The sequence below is a fragment of the Aethalodelphis obliquidens genome, unplaced genomic scaffold (assembly GCF_003676395.1).
Source record: "Aethalodelphis obliquidens isolate GAN/ISIS:26980383/991018 unplaced genomic scaffold, ASM367639v1 scaffold1, whole genome shotgun sequence".
In the NCBI taxonomy this organism is placed as follows: domain Eukaryota; kingdom Metazoa; phylum Chordata; class Mammalia; order Artiodactyla; family Delphinidae; genus Aethalodelphis; species Aethalodelphis obliquidens.
Window position 1 is genome coordinate 87303500 of NW_020837945.1, and position 16475 is coordinate 87319974.

Here is a 16475-nt window from a genome sequence, read left to right on the forward strand (position 1 = left end):
GTGCGAGAATGGTCTTGCTCGGGGTGGTTAAGGCATGTGGCGTTTCAAACCCCAAAAAGGGGCCGCAGCCTATTGGGGACGAAAAGGGCAGCTGTCCACAGGGCAGGAGTGTTAAGCTCTTAAAAGGTCGTGAATCATTGTTAGGCTTTAGCCGGATTCCCTGACTCAAAAAATCTTGGTGGAATGAGTGTGAAATTATAGCGGATTGGATTAGATGATTTAACTCCTTTTCCGACCTTGAGTTTCTAGGAGCAGAGGTAGAGAGGATTAAATTAAGTAAGCGTAAATAAACTTGTGAACAGGGTGTGGTCACATGTTTTATCTTTTTGACAAAGAGTTAAGGTTGTTAGTCCCAATTTACAAACTAGTAAAGTGAGCTTGTGAGGGTCTAGAGACTAGGTTTTATTCATTTGTAGCCTCAGCACCCGGTTCAAATAATTGTTAAATGGATGATGAAGCCCATATGGAGTGTCATGTGCCCAAGGTCACTCTAATAGTCAGGACTGCAATCTGTGTCTTTTTATCCATACGTCTACTGTGCTTTTCTTGCTTACCACATACTAACCAACCAACCACCAGATAGTTATCATAGACTTTACTCTGACCCCTTCAACTATCTCCCAGGAGATAAAAGTCATATTTGAAAGAGACACTAGTGTGTGTCTCGATTTTTACGATTTCATAACTTTGATGTGTGTGTTAAGCCCAAATAAACGAATATTTACGAATGCTGGCATGGCCTGAATAAAGTATGAAGAGATTTAGAGGCACCTTTTAATCCTAGTATAGTAAGTTATGGCACGGAATAGGGAATTGACACAGGTTTGTGGAATTTGTAAAGGACAGTATGTTTCGTTCCCTCCTCTTGGGTATTTGGGCTGTTTCTTGATCTGATACGGTGGAAGCCACTAGGGGGTGTTATGGAACCATTTTGAAGGCTTCTCTTTGCCAGCAGTGGTGAAACCATGCAGCGGTCCTGGGAAGGAGATCATTTTGCCCGCCAGCGCCGGCGCCTTCATTCCACTAGCGTTGTGCCCTGGCAGCGAGGAACTTCTGATTTGCGCTGGCAGCTGGACATCAGCTCTCTGTTGACTAAGACAACTCTACTGAGAACCAACTTATAGAAAAGGTACACCTCAACTAAATTTGGGCTTTATTTCTTACACCTCCCGTCAGCCTGGAACGGTAGTGTAATTAATCTGTCTTTGGTTTGGAGTATGTTATTTCTTTATTGGCTTGTTAAGCATCAGGTGATGCTGATGCTGCTCCCAGGATCACACTTTGAGAACCACTAGCCTAAGGCTTTCCCCACCCAACCTGACATTGGGTAAATACTACAGTGCTTCTCACTATTCCACAGATAGGCTCCAGTTCTTTCTCATCTGTGTGTTTTGGTGTGTTTCTTCCACCTGCAATTCCTTTCCTTTGCTTCTGTCCCTAAGATCAAGGTCACAGTTTATCTCTTCTGTGAAGTCTTTGATTTTCCCTAGCAGAGATCTCTGATCACTCTTCAGAGATTTTATAGCATTTGGTGCTTCAGTCCACTTATCATCAAAGATGCATTTACTGTGGAGATAACAAAGCTTTAAGCTTCAAGTCCCCGCAAGTGCATGAACATCTTCTAGGATGAGGTACTTAATTTTGCATTTGTAATTTTGTTATTTTTCTTAAATTGGTGCCCTCAGTTGGCATAAGCTTCTGTTCTCACAAAATTTGGCTCCACCCCTGTTTATCATATTGTCTGTCCACAGACTTTGAATTCTAGTTTTATTATATTCCAGTCTGTTCCATCTCCCTGCTTAGCACAGGCATAGAGCCTGAATAAAATAGTCATTGCATATCTATCTTATGTCCAGCACTGTATTAGGTACTAGGGATACAGTATGAGCAAGATGGACACGTTCCTGCCATGCTGGTCCTAATAGTAGAGAAGATAGGCAATGAAACAGCATTGGAATGTAATGACTAAACATATATAAGGTAAGTAAAGAGTGTATGGGAGCTCATGACAGGTGCCTAGCTTGGTCTAAGGAGGATGGGGCAGGTAAAGAGTCTAGGGATTCAGCTTGTTGAATGAATTGATAAACTCTATCCAGGTTACCTAGCCTGATGACACTAGTGTAGACCTAACTGGGCGCCATAGTCCTGACTCATGAGGCAATGGCATGCCATAGTCTTGCATCAGGGACCTCACATTCCCAACAGAGAAAACTGTACTCCGTAATTCTGAGCCACCTACACGGCAGAGGTCTTCCAAGCAGCCAGCCCAGTGCTTTCAAAACCAGTAAGCCCAGATCTAGCCAGCCAGTCAGTCCACTCACTTTGCTTCCTTAAAATAGGACAGAGATAGTCTTTTGGCTTTAAAAGTCTTACTCCATTTCTTCTTCTCTGAACCTCATCTCTGGGAGTCTACCTAGACTCTGTACTAGGTCAAGTTCTCTTCTTGGCTATAAAAATTTTTCACTCAGTGCTCAATTTTCAATTGCTATTAGTCTTTATTGTTTCTTAAACTGAATGAATCAATGAATGGATACATAAAATCAGACTAGACTTCTTTATTAGAATATTAATTATACCTTCTACAGTGTTTGTGTGGTACTTTTCATTTTCTAGAGTATTGACTTTATTTATAGCATCTGGGAAGGAAGGTCAAGTGTTGTATCCATTTGATAAATTTGAACTCAGACACTCATACCTATGAGGATCTGAAGGCTAAACCTGTCAAGGGAAACTGAGGTTAATAGATGATGAAAAGAAGTAAATAGGTATATTTGATATCCCTAGGAAGTAAATAGGTATATTTGATATCCCTAGGAAGTAAATAGGTATATTTGATATCCCTAGGAAGTAAATACATATCTTTGATATCCCTAGGAAGTAAATACATATGTTTGATATCCCTAGGAAGAAAACTCATTAACTGGTTAGGTCTGTGGTAGGCATTACTACTGTTCAACAGTATCGAATTTCTGGTGCTCTCTACTCTCAGCCATACAGGTGATTTTACTCCTTGTCCTGTTTAAAGTTGGGTAGAGCCACATGACTGGCTTTGGTCATTGAAATGTCAGTAGAAGTGCTCTGTGTCACTCTTAGGTGGAGGCAATTCATTCCGGTGCTTGCTTCTCTAGCCCTCCCTTCCTCTGTCTGGAGAGCTATCAGGACACAAAGCAGACATGACATGAGCAAGAAACACTTTTGTTGTGTTAAACTGATAAGCTTTGGGGATTGTTTGTTATTGAAGAATCACGTTCTGGGAGTTCCCTGGTGGCCTAGTGGTTAAGATTCGGTGCTTTCACCTGCGGAGGACCAGGTTGGGGGAACCATCTCACATGCCACTCGGCGCAGCCAAAATAAAATAAATAAATAAATAAATGAAACATTAAAAGAAAAAACCCACTATGATTAAAAAAAAATCACTTCCATCACTGACTGAGACAAAGGCTAAATTTATACATTCCTTCATCCAGGGTGTGAGGCTAAAGAACAGAGTCTATTAAAATCTATATTCCATTAGTGTGTCTTTGGATTTTAAATTCAATTATTTATTCATTTAACGAGCATTTATTAAAGCTTACTAGTTGCAAGATAACTGTGGTAGCCACTATGGAGGGGACAATACAAAAATATGTTTTTAGTTACTTGTATAGCAGCCTTATCAGGCCACACTGAAAATCTATGTAAATCTCTTAGAACTGTAATTTTCTTGGAGTATTTTCATGTAGCAGTTCTCATGTCTTACACCAAGTGGTGCCCCTTAGTAAATGGTAACAATGGGAGCTGCTTTTGATGATCAGGAAAATCTAGAGTTTATCTGTTCTGAACTTTGACTAGTCTAAACTGAGTAGCATTGCTTTTCCTGTTGGCAGTCAAAAACCGGAAAGACATAATTATTTATGATGATCACTAATCACAGTGAAACACCACCTCCTGGAGGCAGTGGATGGGAACTCTTGGGGTGTCCCAAGTAGACCGTCTGCTTTGAGAAGGTAAGAAATCAGTCTGTCTTGCTGACTGCTAATCCCCAAAGCTTACCTAGCACAGTGCTGACAGAGTGACCACCTAATATTTACTGTATGAGTGAAGCACAAAATGAAAGGATGCATGAAATCCTTGCCACAGTGTAAATATTTGTACAACGTTTAGTCCGTTTTGTGTGTTCAAAGTATGTTTAATGACAAAGATTTACTTCGTAGGCATTCCTCTCATATTCAGTTTTCCCCCCAAATACGTTTTGAAATATTAAATCTGTTTTGAAATAGGAAAATTGATATGGAGTCTTAAGGGGAAGGGTAACATCAGAACAGGCTTAGCTTGGGACTTCCCTGGTTGTCCGGTGGGTTAAGACTCTGAGCTCCCAGTGCAGGGGGCATGGGTTCGATCTGTGGTTAGGGAACTAGATCCCACATGCCGCAACTAAAAGATCCCGCTTGCTTCAACCAAAGATACCGTATGCTGCAATGAAGGCCCAATGCAGCCAAATAAATGAATAAATAAATATCAGAACAAAACAAAACAACAAAATAACAAGCTTAGCTTAGTTACCCTTAAAAAGCTACAAGATTTTCAGGTACTTTGAAGCCATTAAGAAAAGAAAAAAGATTTGAGGAGGAACATCAAAAAGAATGTAGGTCATGATTTTATTGCCCTTCACAGGTGTAAAATCCCTTTAAGAATTTTTAAATGGATTATATATCATTGATTTACTCATAAAAATGATGAGGTTCGGCATATTCAAAGGGTAGTTTACTTGGACAATAATCTCACTAAATTTATTGTTTTCATTTTTAACCTGCGTGCATTTTGGATATTTTCATGACTTTTATAAACTTTCCAAATGTATATAAGAATAGAGAGAATAATAAATGTACCCTCATATACCCATTTTCAATAATTACCAAACCATACTTGACTTTTGTTTTTTTCCTTTTGCTCTACCGCCTTCCCTCCCTCCGTCCTTTTTGTCTTTTTTCTCTTTTTCAAGCATTTTGAGAAAACTCCAGGTCATTTCACTCTTACACAATTCTCTATAAAATATGGATATTTTCTTACATAAACACACATAATTTTCACACCTAACAAAAAGAACATTAATTCCTTAATATCATCAAAGACACAAATTTCTCTGTCTTACACATGTCCTTTTTTCAGTTGGTTTGTTTAAAAACAAGATCCAAGCAAGGTCTATAGTCAAACCTACTTGTTATGTTTGTTTAGTTGCAATTAAGCTGGAAAAAACCCCTTCCCACTTTTTTCATGTCATTGATTGTGGAAGATGAATTTACATTTTTTTACTTTCAATGTTTTAAATTTTATTACAAACAGAACTCTAAAAATTTGCACTTTAAGGAATTTTGCTTCTCTTAGTCTTTGCTAGCTTACAAAAAGAAGGCAGAAGTACAAAACAAAATAGCCAGGCTTCTGGGGTGGGGGAGAGAAATTACTCGTTTTTGATAATTTATTTGGCTCTGTTAATATTAAACAGATTCAGAGGTCTCATTTTCTGAGGAGAAACAAAACATTATTGAGTACAACTAAATAATTCAGTCACATTTTCCAAGCTTATAACACTTCTTGCTTCTTTGGCTGTTTCATTTTTATTTCTGTAAGGACCTCTGAAAATTAAAGGTTAAAATCAAAATCATTGAGACTGAGACTTCCAGTTCTCTATCTCCATATATCTTACATTCTTCCTTATGAACAAAATCCTTACTTGAGACTGAAATGTCCAACTTAAAAACTGTGTTTTCCAGCCTCCCTTGAAGATAGAGGTGGTATTAAGACACAGGTCTAGCCAATGAGATGTAGGCAGAGGTAGTTGTGAGGGAATATGAGGAAAGCTTCTTTTTAAAAATGGAGACAAAACAGTTCACAGAGAAAGAAATAGAAGTGGCCCTTAAACATATGAAAAAAATACTCAAATTAATTCTTATTAATATAAATACAAATTAAAACTACCCTGGGACTTCCCTGGCGCTCCAGTGGTTAAGACTCCATGCTTCCACTGCAAGGGGTGCATGTTCGATCCTTGGTCAGGGAACTAAGCTTCCACACGCCACGCAGCCCTGAGCTATCATTTCTAACTATCTGATTGGCATAAATCCCAAAATTTGGCAACAAACTCTTGGAGAAGTTGCAGGGAAACCAGCGATTTCATGAATGCAAAATGGTATAACCTCTGAGGAAGATTTTGACAATATTAGCAAAATTACAGGTAAATTTACCATTCAATTGATAAATCCCACTTCTAGAAATTTATGCTTAAAATACACCAGCGCAAATATGAAGTCACATATGCACAAGCTTTGTGTGTATGTTTTAGCCTTTTCCTGAGTTTTTTTTAATATAAATTTATTTATTTTATTTATTTTTGGCTTCATTGGTTCTTCGTTGCTGCACACGGGTTTTCTCTAGTTGCGGCCAGCGGGGACTACTCTTCGTTGTGGTGCGCGGGTCTCTCATTGTGGTGGCTTCCCTTGTTGCAGAGCATGGGCTCTAGGCGCGCAGGCTTCAGTAGTTGTGGCACACGGGCTTAGTTGCTGCGCGGCATATGGGATCCTCCCAGACCAGGGCTCGAACCCGTGTCCCCTGCATTGGCAGGTGGATTCCCAACCACTGCGCCACCAGGGAAGCCCTCCTTCCCTGGTTTCTTAAATATGAGTTTCTTTTTTTTTTTTTTTTTGCTGTACGCGGGCCTCTCACTGTTGTGGCCTCTCCCCGTTGTGGAGCACAGGTTCCGGACGCACAGGCTCAGCAGCCACGGCTCACGGGCCCAGCCGCTCCGCGGCATGTGGGATCTTCCTGGACCGGGGCGCGAACCCGTGTCCCTTGCATCGGCAGGCAGACTCTCAACCACTGCGCCACCAGGGAAGCCCAATATGGGTTTCTTAAATCATATTTGATTGTTGAAGCAAAAATTATAACATTATATAATGTGCTCATTGTATATAGAGGAAATGCATGAGATTATTGTGCTTAAAAAGTGGAGGGGGTAAAGTTAGACTTCTACATTTCCCTTGAAGTGGTAAAACATTCATACCAGTAGGCTATGGTAAATTACATATGTGTATTCTAATAAGTAGAGCAAATACTAGGAAAACTATACAATGCAATGTACTAAAAAACACTTCAAATAAATAAAAATGGAATCCTAAGTGTCCAAAAATCCAAGGAAGGTAAGAAAAGAGAAGCATAGGAATGATAAACAGAGGAAACAAACAGAGAAAACAAATAACAAAATGACTTACTTAAGCCCTAACTTATCAATACTTACTTTAAATGTAAGTGGTCTAAATACATCATTAAAAGATGGAGATTGGGGGCTTCCCTGGTGGTGCAGTGGTTGGGAGTCTGCCTGCCGATGCAGGGGACACGGGTTCGGGCCCTGGTCTGGGAGGGTCCCACATGCCGCGGAGCGACTGGGCCCGTGGGCCGCAGCTACTGAGCCTGCGCGTCTGGAGCTTGTGCTCCGCAACAAGAGAGGCCGTGACAGTGAGAGGCCCGCGCACCGCGATGAAGAGTGGCCCCCGCTCGCCGCAACTAGGGAAAGCCCACGCACAGAAAAGACCCAGCACAGCCAAAAATAAATAAATAAATGAAATTTAAAAAGATGGAGATTGGCAGTGTTGATTAAAAAATATTTGACCCAATGATAGCTGCTTACAAGAAACTTCAAATTCAATGGCATAGGTAGGTTGAAAATGAAAGAAAAAGTAAAATAGCCAAAATTGATATCTATTTGATTTCTTTGTAAGCTTTTACTAACATTTTTTATAGTGAGCAACATTTCTTACCAAATTTCTATGGAGAGTGTAATTTCAAAATTATTTTTGTTTTCTGCCAAAGCTCTTGATCCACTTTAAAAAGCTTTTATTTATTTATTTATTTCAGCTTTATTGAGATATAATTGACATATAACATTGTGTAAGCTTGAGGTGTACAATGTGGTGATTTGACATACACATATCACAAAATGATTACCACAATAAGGTTAGTTAACACATATTGTTAACTGTAGTCACCATGCTGTACATTAGATCCCCAGATTTATTCATCTTATAAATGGTAGTTTGTACCCTTTGACCACCTTCACCCATTTCCCTTACCAGTTCCCCACTGGCTCCTGGAAACCATCAATCTATTCTCTGTTTCTGTGAGTTCATTTTTTTTTTAGATTCCATGTATAAGTGAGATCATACGGTATTTGTATTTCTCTGACTTAATTTCATTTAGCATAACACACTCAAAATTCATCCATGTTATTGCAAATTGCAGGATTTCTTTCTTTTTTAATGACTGAAAATATGCATATTTATATATCACAAATATAAATATATATATATATTTATATTTATCACAATTTCTTTATCCATTTATCCATGGATGGACATTTAAGTTGTTTCCATGTCTTGACTATTGCAAATAATGCTGCAGTAAACATAGAGGTGCAGATATCTTCGAGATAGTGATTTTACTTCTTTTGGATATATACCTAGAAGTAGAATTACTGGATCATATGGTAGTTTTATTTTTAATTTTTTTGAGGACCCTCCATACTGTTATCCAGAATGGTTGTAGCAATTTACATTCCCGCCAACTTTTCTCCACATCCTGGCCAGCACTTGTTATCTCTTATCTTTTTGATAATAACCATTCTAACGGATGTGAGGTGATATCTCATTGTAGTTTTGATTTACATTTCCCTAGTGATTAGTGATGTTGAGCACGTTTTCATGTACCTGTTAGCCATCTGTGTATCTTATTTGGAAAAATACCTATTCAGGTCCTTTGCCCATTTAAAATTAGATTATTTGTTTCTTGCCATGAGATGTAGGAGTTCCTTATATATTTTGGATATTAACCCCTTTTTAGATAGATGGTTTGCACATATTTTCTCCCATTCCATAGATTGCCTTTTCACTTTGTTGATCATTTCTTTTGCTGCACAGAAGCGTTTTAGTTTGATGTAGTCCCACTTGTTTATTTAAGCTTTTCTTGATTGTGCTTTTGGTGTCAGAGCTAAAAAAATCATTGCCAAGATCAATATCAAGGAGCTTTCCCTGTTTTCTTCTAGGGCTTTAATGACTTCAGGCCTTACATTTAAATTTCAATCCATTTTGAGGAAGTTTGTCCAACTGTTGTAAGATAGGGGTCCAGTTTCATTCTTTTGAATGTAAATATCCAGTTTTCCCAACACCATTTAATGAAGAGACTATCTCTTCCCTAGTGAGTATTCTTCACTACCTGGTCAAACATAGGTTGGCTGTAAATGCATTGGTTTATTTCTGGGCTCTCAATTATGTTCCATTGGTCTGTGTGTCTGTTTTTTGTTTGTTTATGCTAGGTACTAAAAAATTTTTATTTAGTATTCAGAGCAAGTCCATAGGTGATTTTGCTTTCCTCATACTACAGATTAGGAAACTATGTGTCTGTTTTTATGCTGGTACCATACTGTTTTGATTACTATAGCTTTGTAATATACTTTGAAATAAGGAAGTATAATGCCTCCAGCTTTGTTCTTCTCTCTGAAGATTGCTTTGGCTATTCTTTTGTGGTTCCATACAAATTTTAGGATTTTTTTTTCTATTTCTGTAAAAAAAAAAAGCCATTGGAATTTTGATAGGGATTGCATCGAATCTATATGGCTTTGGGCAGAATAGACATTTAACAGTATTAATTCTTCTGATCCATGAACATGGAGTATCTTTCCATTTATTTGTGTCTTCTTCAATTCCTTTAATCAATGCCTTAGCGTTTTCAGTGTACAGATCTTTCAAGTTGGTTAAATTTATTCCTAAGTAGTTTATTATTTTTGATGCTATTGTAAATGGGATTGTTTTCTTTCTTTATTTTTTTCAGGTAGTTCATTGTTAGTATGTAGTCTAGTTAAAGGTTTGTCAATTTTGTTAATCTTTTCAAAGAATCAGCTGTTAGTTTTGTTCATCTTTTCCATTGCTTTCCTATTCTCTATTTCATTTATTTCTGCTCTAATGTTTATTATTTCCTTCTGCTAAATTTAGGCTTAGTTTGTTCTCTTCTTTTTCTAGTTCCATGAGGTGTACTGTTCAGTTGTTCATTTGAGATCTTTCTTTTGTTTTTAAGGTAGGCATTAATAGCTATAAACTTTCCTCTTAGAACTGCTTTTGTTGCATCCGATAAGTTTTGATACATTGTGTTTCTATTTTGTCTCATGATTTTTTTAAATTTCTCATTTGATTTCTTCTTTAATCCATTGGTTGTTCAGGAATGTGTTGTTTAATTTCCATGTATTTGTGAATTTTTCAGATTTCCTTGTGTTATTGATTTCTAGTTTCATACCATTATGGTTGGAAAAGAAACTTGATATAATTTCTATCTTGAATTTGTTGATACTTGTTTTGTGGCTTATGTTATGTTAATATGATCTTATCCTAGAAAATGTTCCATGTGCACTTGGGAAGAATGTGTATTCTGCTGTTGTATGGAAAGTTCTGTATCTGTATATATTTCCTCTACAGTGTTGTTCAAACCTGCTGTTTCTTTATTGATTCTCTGTCAGGATTATCCACTGCTGAGAGTTAGGTATTAAAGTCCCCAACTATTACTGTATTGCTGTTTATTTCTATTTTAGTTCAGTTAGCATTTGCTTTATACATTTAAGTGCTCTGATGTTGGGTGCATAAATATTTAATATCGCTGTATCTCCTTGATGAATTGACCCTTTTATCTTTATGTAATAACCATTTTTGTCTCTTTTGACCATTTTTAGCTTACAGCCTATTTTATCTAAAGTCTGTCCCTGCTTTTTTTTGGTTACCATTTGTTTAGAATATCTTTTTCTATCTCTTCACTCTTAGCCTATGTGTGTCCTTAAAGCTAAAGTGAAACTCTTGTGGCTCACGGGATCTCAGTTCCCCTACCAGGGATTGAACCTGGGCCACAGCAGTGAAAGCCTGGAATTCTAACCACTAGGCCATAAGGGAACTCCCATTCCATGTCTTTTGATTGGAGAATTTAATCCACTTATGTTGAAAGTAATTACTGATAGGTAAGAACTTACTATTTCCATTTTGTTAATTGTTTTCCAACTCTTTTGTAGATCCTTTGTTCCTTGAGCCCTCTCTTGCTGTCTTACATTGTGATTTGATAAATATTTATGGCAGTAGGCTTTGACTCCTTTATCATAATCTTCTGTGTATCTACTACAGGTCTTTCCTTTCTGGTTACCATGAGGCTTATACAAAATATCATATAGTTATACCATCCTATTTTAAGTGATAACAATTATCTATAGGATGCATATTATGTGCCTGTGTTTATGCTACTCACTGGGAAATACAAAGTAGAATAAAAGAAAGCCCTTACCCATGAGAACCTGATAGTCTTCTGGGTTAAACAAATGTTACCTAAGCTGGGGAGTGCAGGGTAGGCAGGGCTTCTTGGAAGATAAGTAGGAATCAGCCATGTGACAAAGAAGGAGAAGTTTGTTGGCCAGAGGGAATGCATGTACAAAGGAGATGAGAAACAACACGTTTGGTATTTCTGGAATAAAGCGTTAAATTTGAAGTTGAATGTGTTTTTAGACTAGAAAAATGGACAGGGACCAGATCTGGGAGGGTTTTGTTTGTCTTGATAAGGAGCTTAGACTTTATCCTGCAGCCAGTAGGAAGCCATTGATAAGTGGTAGCATAAACATCAGATTTGCATTTTAATGGTGACTTCTAGCAACAACTGTATGGAATAAGGGTTGCTTCCCAGGAGGTAGAGAAAAGAGTTAGAAGCTGTATTATTCTAGGTGGCAGATGATAAAAACTTGGAAACAGGACAGTAGTGTTAAGGACAGAGGAACTGGACAAATTCAAGAAGTACTCAGGAGGTAAATTTGTCAGAACCTGGTGATAATAGGATGTTTGGAGATGAAGAGAGGAAATATTATAATATAATGTAGAATGAGTTTCTAGTGTCTGATTCAATGGTAGATTAACTGGCATAGGGAATGCAGGAGGGGGGAGCAAGTGTGGTGGCAAGGAGGATGAATTAGGTTTTGATATTGCAGAATTTGACAATACAGATGGAGTTTGGTAGGCAGATCTAATGCTTTGTAGAAGGACTTGGTCTGGAAATACATTTATATGCTCAGGACTCAGTGTCATGGCTTATATGCGTAGGGTGGGAGATGCTATCTCAGATTTATTCGTTTGAGGATCTTCTGCCACTAACACTCTCAGGAACTTGCTGCAACTGATAGAAATCTAATTTAAACAATTTTAGGCACTAGAATGTTGGCTCACAGCGGAAAAGGGGGATCCAACTTATGGCCGCCTCAGAGAGAGAGCTCAGCAATATTTAGAACCTGGAGATTAGATACACAAGACTTAACTAATTTAGCAGACCACAGAAAGCTGAATTCTGTCAATGTTCACCCACCAGAGATCATCAGGAACACACCTGGAGTTAAAGTTATGTTTGTTTAGTTTTCTGCAGCAAGGGAGAACACACCCCAGAGGAATCTTGGAGGCATCTCAGGAAGGTAGAATTGGGAAGGAATTCTTACAGGGTAGGGTTTTTGCTGCATGATTCTAAAGAGGGATTAGGGAAGAGAGGTGCCACCTTTGGATGGGATATGGTTAAGAAATGGGGGCCTTTCAGCAATTGGATATCTCAGAAATCTTTTTTCAGGAAACTGAAAGAAAAAAGCCAGACCAGGGATGTCATTGGTAACAATGCAGCAATCACTTAGAAGAAAAGATTGTTAGTCATTTTTGCAGCTGTGGTATCGCATTGTATAGAAATGCTATTTATGTGACCTTCTTCATGTCCCTTGGAAACATAGTTTATGTTCTGGAGGAATATCACTGTCTGATTGCCAGCAGGGCTGTTTTTCATTTTCTCAAATCTAACTGCTTATAACAGGGTAATTCCAAGGAGCAAGCCAATTTTCACAGCAGTATCCTGGAAAGGCTCAAAATATACACAACAGGTATGGGTATGAGTGGGACTGAAAATATGAGAAAGTCTATATGAACATGAAAGTCTACATAAGAAAGCAGTTAAGGCCTTGTTATGAACTGAACATTTGTGTCCCCCCAAAATTCATATGTTAAAATCCAAACCCCCAATATGATATTATGAGGAGGTGGGGGCTTGGGGAAGTGATTCGGTCATGAGGGTGGAGCCTTCATGTTTGGAGTTAGTGCCCAAAGGGACCTCCCTTGTCTCTTCTAACATGTGAGGACACAGTGTGAGAAGACATAATCTATGAACCAGGAAGTAGGCTCTCACCAGACACCAAATCTGCTGGCATCTTTTTTTTTTTTTTTAAGGAGAACCACTTTATTTTGAGTAGTAAACAAAACTTCATTTATAACATAATAAACAAACCTTCCATCAGTTTTTTAACAGTCCAAAGAACAAAACCTCTGACTTAGTTAGAATTTACATTTAACCTTAAATATTCTAAAATGCATCCATGTCAACTTTGGTATTTTAATTTTGCCTGATGCTGTGAAGTAGGGCAAACCTTGATCATGGTCAAATTCCTAATTTTTGCTGTTCAGCCACTTTTCTTGATCTTGCTTTCTGATTCCATACATTCCAGAGTGTTCAATGGATTTGTAATAAACTTCCAAGATGAAGGGAAATTTCTTCCTCATCGTTTGCCTGAAATCTTGGCTTGTGTTTATCTTTTTAAACAAAATATATGCTCCAAAAATGTCCACAAGTTCAGCTGCTAAACCTCCTTTAAAGATCTTCTTTGCCAGTGGATCCATAGTGCCTCCATCCTGAGGTGTGTACTTGCAAGGGTCTGCTGGCATCTTGACCTTAGACTTCCCTGCCTCCAGAAATGTGAGAAATAGGGACTTTCCTGGTGGTGCAGTGGTTAAGAATACGCCTGCCAATGCAAGGGACATGGGATCAAGCCCTGGTCTGGGATAGATCCCACATGCTGTGGAGCAACTAAGCCCGTGCGCCACAACTACTGAGCCTGAGCTCTAGAGCCCACGAGCCACAACTACTGAGCCCACGTGCCACAACTACTGAAGCCCACATGCCTAGAGCCCATGCTCCTCAACAAAGACAAGCCACTCCAATGAGAAGCCTGCGCACCGCAACAAGGAGTAGCCCCCACTTGCCACAACTAGAGAAAGCCTGTGTGCATCAACGAGGACCCAACGCAGCCAAAAATAAATAAATTAATTAATTTTAAAAAAAAAGAAATATGAGAAATAAATGTTTGTTGTTTAAAGTTCAGTTTAGGGTATCTTTGTTATAGCAGCCTGAGTGGAACAAGGCAAGCCTCTAGGATTGAAAGTTTACTCTTTAGAGAGGTTGACTCAGAGACTGGATTTGGAAATATGAGAAACAGCAAAGGGAAGGGGGGGTCCAACTAACTGAGAGTGGGAGCTGAGGGAAAGTTTGCAGAGTTAATGGTTAGACTCTAGCCTCTTCCCCTCACACAGCTGTCAGAAGACTGATTTTCAGGCTTAGAAATGTGATGGTTCTTCTCTTGGGAAACCAGTTAATCCAAGGAAAAAAACTTACAGATATTGGCAGTAGGGAAGGTGGGCACCCAGGGAAACACCTGTGTCCCAGCCTAATCACAAGCCCACGCTTCGCTTCCAACTATCTTTTTCATGCCTTACGCTTAAATATGGACAGTACCCAAGGACCATGAGAGATTTGGGAAAAGCATTTAACATGAAAGAGAAAATAAAGCAAACATTAAAAAAATTTACAAGAAAAGAGATAATCCAAGGGGCAAAAGATGATATTGAATCTATGAAATGAGAAAAAAATGCTCTAAAAATAAATATTCAGCAGTCAAGGAAGAGTTTTTGGAAATTAAAAAGGTATTAGTTAAACTAAAAATTAAATTTTTTATTGAAGTATAGTTGATTTACAATATTATTTTTAGGAGTACAACATAGTGATTCAATATTTTTATAAGACTTGTTGTTTTTTTCTTTTTTTGGCTGTGCCGTGCGGCATGTAGGATCTTAGTTCCCCAACCAGGGATCGAACCTGTGCCCCCTGCATTGGAGTCTTAACCACTGGACTGCCAGGGAAGTCCCCAATATTTTTATAGATTATGCTCCATTTAAAGTTATTATAAAATAATGACTATATTTCCCTGTGCTGTACAAAAAAATAAATTAATAGAAGCTTTGGGAGATAAAGTTGAAGACATCGTCAGAGTAGAAAAAAAGAACTGAATAAGAAGAGAAAACATAGAATCATTTGAGCAGGTCCAATATTCAAATAAAGGAGGTCCAGAAAGAACAGAAAAGAGAGGAAATAATCAAGGGGAAAAAAATAAAGATTTCTCAGAAGAGAAGTTCACGAGTCTCCAGATTGAAAGGGTTCATTGAGTGCCTAGTGAAATGAATGAAACGAACAAACAAAAAGCATTGTGAAGTTTTAGAATATTATCGTTAAAGAGAAGATTCTAAAACTCTAGGGTTGGGGAGGGGTAACAGATCACATTCAAAGGAGAGGAAAGCTGGAAATTTTGAAAGCAACGCCTTCAGAATTCCAAGGAAAACTGAAATCCAATCTAGAATTCTATAGCTACTGTACTACCAATCAAATGTCAGGGTAGAAGACAAGAAAGACTTCAGAATCCTTATGCCAATGTGCTCTTCTTCAGAAAGCTCTGGAGAATGTACTCCACTAAAATAAGGGAGTGAATCAAGGAAGGAATTTAGGGGCCTCAGTAAATAGGGAACACAATATAAGAGAAAGGTGTGAATTCCCAGGATGATGGGAAAAATAATTCCCAGAACACAGTATTGTAGTAGGCCTAGAATAAAAATAACCCAGATTAGAGCAGGAAAGTGGAGGATCCCAGACATGTCTACATTTAAAAATTAAGTAAGTAGGGACTTCCCTGGTGGCTCAGTGGTTAAGCATCCGCCTGCTAATGCAGGGGACACAGGTTCAATCCCTGATCCGGGAAGATCCCACATGCCACGGAGTAACTAAGCCCGCAAGCCACAACTACTGAGCCCACGCACCACAACTCCTGAAGCCCGCATGCCTAGAGCCCATGCTCCTCAACAAGAGAAGCCACCGCAATGAGAAGCCCACGCACCACAGTGAAGAGTAGCGCCCGCTTGCCGCAACTAGAGAAAGCCTGTGCGCAGCAACGAAGACCCAGCACAGCCAAAAATCCATTTAAAATAAATAAATTAATTAATTTAAAAAATTAAGTAAGTAAATAGTTAATCCAGTAGAGTACCTGCTATTTTTTTTAAAGCAGTTACGGTATAGAACTTGAAAGGAATTAGAAAATTAAGCCAAAGAAAGTACTTATTAACTCCAGGGAAAATTAAAAGTGCATTGAGAAACGAAATGGCTCAGGTGAGAGTAATAGTTATTTACAAAGTTGTTATATAAATACTAAATACTTGTTTAACCAAAAAAACCCAAAACAACAAAAACTGTGTAGGGAGGGAGTGTGTGTGTGTGTGTGTGTGTGTGTGTGTGTGTGTGTGTGTGTG

At 38.4% G+C, this 16475-nt stretch overlaps 1 long non-coding RNA gene and 1 pseudogene across 1 annotated transcript in view; one reads left to right on the top strand and one right to left on the bottom strand.

The window, feature by feature from the left end:
• Nucleotides 1-16475, top strand: part of LOC113622828 (uncharacterized) — a 29900-nt gene that overhangs the window by 432 nt on the left and 12993 nt on the right. The window contains exons 2-3 of the long non-coding RNA XR_003433673.1: nt 956-1129; nt 3867-3986. This is a non-coding gene — a long non-coding RNA (uncharacterized LOC113622828). The remainder of the gene's footprint in view (nt 1-955; nt 1130-3866; nt 3987-16475) is intronic.
• LOC113622820 (protein CEBPZOS pseudogene) lies at nt 11139-13872 on the bottom strand (annotated as a pseudogene).